Consider the following 4,220-nt stretch of genomic DNA (forward strand, 5'->3'; position numbering starts at 1 on the left):
AAAAAAAAAAAAAGCCATTATCTCTTTTTGGTCGCTGGAACTCAGAGGCAGCATGGCCTTTAACCAGTCTGGTGGGTTCTCCACTAAGTCTTGCCATACATTGATGTACGGAATTTGGTCTGGGTGTGCTGTTCGAGACTTGTAAACATTTTTAACCTGGAGAATAGTCAGAAGATGGAGGGTGCCCTCTGGTGGCCAGCCGACATTAAAAGTCGGCCATTCGTTCCTGCAAAAGATTTCAAGTTTAACTTTCTTCACTTGGAACCCGTACTGCTGGGCTTGCCCCTTGAAATCCTGGAAATGAGCTAATGTTAGATTTAACATTTAGGGTGTGTGTCTGACCCATGTCACCCACACCCTAAAACCACAAACACAGAACAAGGCTCACAAAGCACAAAACACAGACAGACGAATCGAAACCAAAAAGACTGAGTACAAAAATGAAACTGAAACTGGGATGGCAGCCGATCAGCGCCTAGCGGGAGCTACCCACATCATCTGTCAAAATTACTAAGGGGATCTGCTTCTCTGTGCCCCTCAACACTGATTGGGGATTCCACGTCCCAATCTGCCTGGGGAGGGGGGACATCTCCCACTTGTCCCTGCTGGTTGGTCCCCAGCGTGACCACCTTGACCCTACATCAGCATCAGATCAGACTCTTAATCGGCAGGACACAAAACACAGGACACAAGCGCCTCAGACACTTACCAAACTCTCCTGGACGGGGTCCGTGGGGTTTGGGGGATCCAGGGATGAGCCCCCAAATGTTGTGCCCAGATCATAATGTCCCCAAGAACCACCAAGGAGCCAGGGTCCAATGCAAAATCAGGAGAGAGAATTTATTCAAGCTCGTGAGCCTGGGCCTCCAGTATCTCGGCACAGAGAGAGCGGGCTGAAGGCCCTGTTCTAAGGGGGCAGGTGTCTTTTATGGGCGAGGGGAAGGGAGTGATCTCTACGTGAGGTCCTGCACCTTTCTGATTGGTAGCGGCCACTGAGGTGGCATCATGTGCCTGCGTCCTGACTTCTGAGAACCTGAAAGTTAACTGCAGGGAAACTGAAACTTAAGCTTAAGATGACGTCTGTCTTGTTCTTTCAACTGTCCTTACTAATGTAAATCAGAGATCCTTCTACAAGCATTACAAAGTATAATTTCAGCCAATGACAAGGGGTGCTATACATGTTTTCTTAGATTACCTTTGCTTGTATCCACAGATGTATTTCCAATGAATATTTGTAGAAACTAGAATCCAGAATTGTGTGGCATGTGCCTGTGGCCTAAGTTATCACATGATACCTGCTGAGGTATCTTGCTGCTGCTGCTTTTCTAGTTGTTGTCATTCACACAGCCAGCACGAAGCAACCATCTTTTCTTGGAATCAGGACATGTCTGGGCTTTAGGACCATGAGTTTCAGATTTGACATCCAGATTCTCCTACCCTACTTCATCAGTTTCTATTAGAAGATGAAAAATTCCAGGCTCCAATGGCTTTATTTTACCCAGAAACTTTTGGAATTATTTGATAGAAGATGATGACTTTGCAGCACAGATCCCAGGGAGATCCTGAGGACCCTCATGATGAACAGTACCTTCTGGCCACTCAGAGCAAGCAAGAACAGTCTGCAAAAGCTACTGCTGACCGAAAGCCTGAGTCCAGACCTGTTGGATTTGAAAGAAATATTCGTGGCCAGTCTTCTGATCCTCCAGAATGACTTCATTCCCAGGAGGTGGATTTGTAATCCTCCCAGGGAGACTGACTGATGGCTGGCAATGACTCTGAGGAGACTCACTGCACTGATGTCCAGGAAGACTGCCATCTCATTGTTTGAATGAAAAGCACTAGGTCTGGATAAAGCCATCCTTCACAGCATAGACTGCTGTTCATCTGATGATACCAAAAAGAAGATGCTCCATCCTAGTGGTAGAAGGTGGTTTGATGTTTCATAAACCTCAAGAATTTCTTAAGCACAGAATTCTCAATAAAACAGCACCTCCAATTAGGTGAATTATTGAAAAAATGGATGTGATCACAAGGGCTAAGTATATGGATCCAAGGCTAACTGCATGGAAAGGAGGGGCTGTGTTAGCTTGTTTGGATACAACACAGGAACTATGGCTTTATCAGTGTGAGTGGCAGTGCTTTGGTGTCTACATGTTACAAGAGTGGGCTGTTGTTTGTGTGGTGAAATTAGGAGGAAAAGTCCCTGTTGAAGTCCAGAAACAAGCTTCTTGGTATAAAAGACTCTTATAGAATGTATGCATTTTAATTTATTGATCTAGATGCTTTAGATTCATGGAAAATAAATTAATTTCAACTTCATGTTGAAGACATGACATTATAAGCTTCATTATGAAGACATGAAATTATAAGCTGCTTTTATAGTCAGACCATTTGAGAATAAATATGAACTAACTCTTCAGCTTTAAATTCTCTTGCCCCTTTGTCAGGGTCTAATGAACTCACCAGTGATGTAAAAGGTTGCTGTTGAATGTTCTCACATGGTAGAGCCCATTATTTAAGTTAACTTCTGAGTGTCATCAGTAGGCAGTCTCATGCAACCATGAGGGGTGGGCTATGACTTGTGGGAACTCTCTGGTCATGCCATTTTCCCTATTGTCTAGTATAGCAGTTAGAATCTAAAGTTGTCTGAGTTACATGTACATGCAATGTGATTATTTGAGTGTCCTCTTGGAATCCAAAATAGGGAAAATACACTGGGGAGCTTTTCTGTTGGATTACAAAAAAGAATGGGATCCAGTCAAGTCTAGATTTCTAGAGGTAAAGAGTTAAGGTTGGGCTGACTGGGTGTTGTTACCTGACATGCTTTAGGTGACCTTAGAGGAAGAACCCCAATTGTTTCCCCCAAACAAAACAAGAAATGAAAATCTTGCTTACTTCCTAAAGCCAAGTAGAAATGATGTAGGTATAATTTAGAGTTGTTAGCTTGTATTGTACAGATAAACAAGGCAACTGTTGCAATTACTACTGACTTAATAACAAGGCTACCAATTTTCCCTTAGCTGAAGAATCAAGTGAAAGGTTTTGGAGTTCATTATGATCAGTAAGATAGATTACCTTCACCTGTAAGCATCCTGAAGCATAATCTAAGTAATACAGCTAGCTATTACCCCTTGGCACCCAGGTGCTGGTGAAGCCTTTTGAGCTCCTGACAAGAGGAAGAGAAGGCATTATCCAGAGACAGGAGGGAGCCAGTCAGTGAGCACAGCCCAGGAATTCAGAGACCTGGGGGACGGAGGACCACAGAATGCTGACTCCTGCTGCTTCTTGCCACCCATGTGTTTCCACCATCTCATCTCCATCTGGAGATAGGGGTGAGAGTGGGGCAAAGATGAAAGCAGGAACAGAGAAGAGGTGGAAGTAAGCATAGAATATAAAAAGAAGTATTTGGGGGTGACGCCTGTGGCTCAAATGAGTAGGGTGCTGGCCCCATATGCTGGAGGTGGAGGGTTCAAACCCAGCCCCAGCCAAAAAATGCAAAAAAAAAAGTGTTTGGATGTGGAGAAATGCTGCTACTGGAGCATTTGGCATAAATAGGACTACCTTCTCTAACTACTGAGTAGGTCAGAAACAAGAGACCACCAGAATAACAAAATAATTTTAACTTCCTAATACTACTGAGGTGTGTGCCTTCAATTTGAAAATTGTATGTTTTTATTTTTAATTTTTTTAACAAAATTAATTTATAGAGTATTGATTAAAAAAAGAAAAGAAACTGGAAACCATGGCAAGAGGCAATCTAACCATCATCTCAGATTTCCTCCTTGTGGGACTGTCAGAGGTGCCTGAACATCAGCCTCTTCTTTTCCTATCCCTATTCATGTACCTGGTTGCTGTGGTGGGGAACTAGCTCATTGTCCTGGTCATCAGCTCTATTCCCAACCTCCATACCCCATGTACTTCTTCATAGCCAACCAGTCCTGTTCTGACATCTTCTTCACCTCTTCTGTCAATATACCAATGATATGGCTAAACATCCAAACTCACAGTCAATCCATTCCCTACATTGGGTGCCTCACTCAGATCTATTTTATAATTTTGTTTCTAGAACTGCACACTATCCTCTTGGAAGTGATGCGTATGACAGATTTTTAGCAATATTTCATCCCCTTCACCATGGCATAACCACAAATCCCAAATTCTATATTCTCAGTGTCTGTAGCTCTGACAATCACAAGTATCTACCCCTTGATCCACACTCT

General features: G+C 43.2%; 1 long non-coding RNA gene and 1 pseudogene across 2 annotated transcripts in view; one reads left to right on the forward strand and one right to left on the reverse strand.

Annotated features, from left to right (window-relative positions):
- Positions 1–887, reverse strand: part of LOC111722420 — a 12,167-nt gene extending 11,280 nt beyond the window's left edge. For both annotated transcript variants that reach the window (XR_002771227.1, XR_002771226.1), the window contains exon 1: positions 710–887. This is a non-coding gene — a long non-coding RNA (uncharacterized LOC111722420). The remainder of the gene's footprint in view (positions 1–709) is intronic.
- Positions 888–1,288: 401 nt separating this feature from the next.
- Positions 1,289–2,250, forward strand: LOC100966104 (annotated as a pseudogene).
- The last annotated feature ends 1,970 nt before the right edge of the window (positions 2,251–4,220 follow it).

The sequence above is a fragment of the Otolemur garnettii genome, unplaced genomic scaffold, assembly GCF_000181295.1.
Source record: "Otolemur garnettii isolate 467f Iridium unplaced genomic scaffold, OtoGar3 scaffold00249, whole genome shotgun sequence".
Lineage (NCBI taxonomy): Eukaryota > Metazoa > Chordata > Mammalia > Primates > Galagidae > Otolemur > Otolemur garnettii.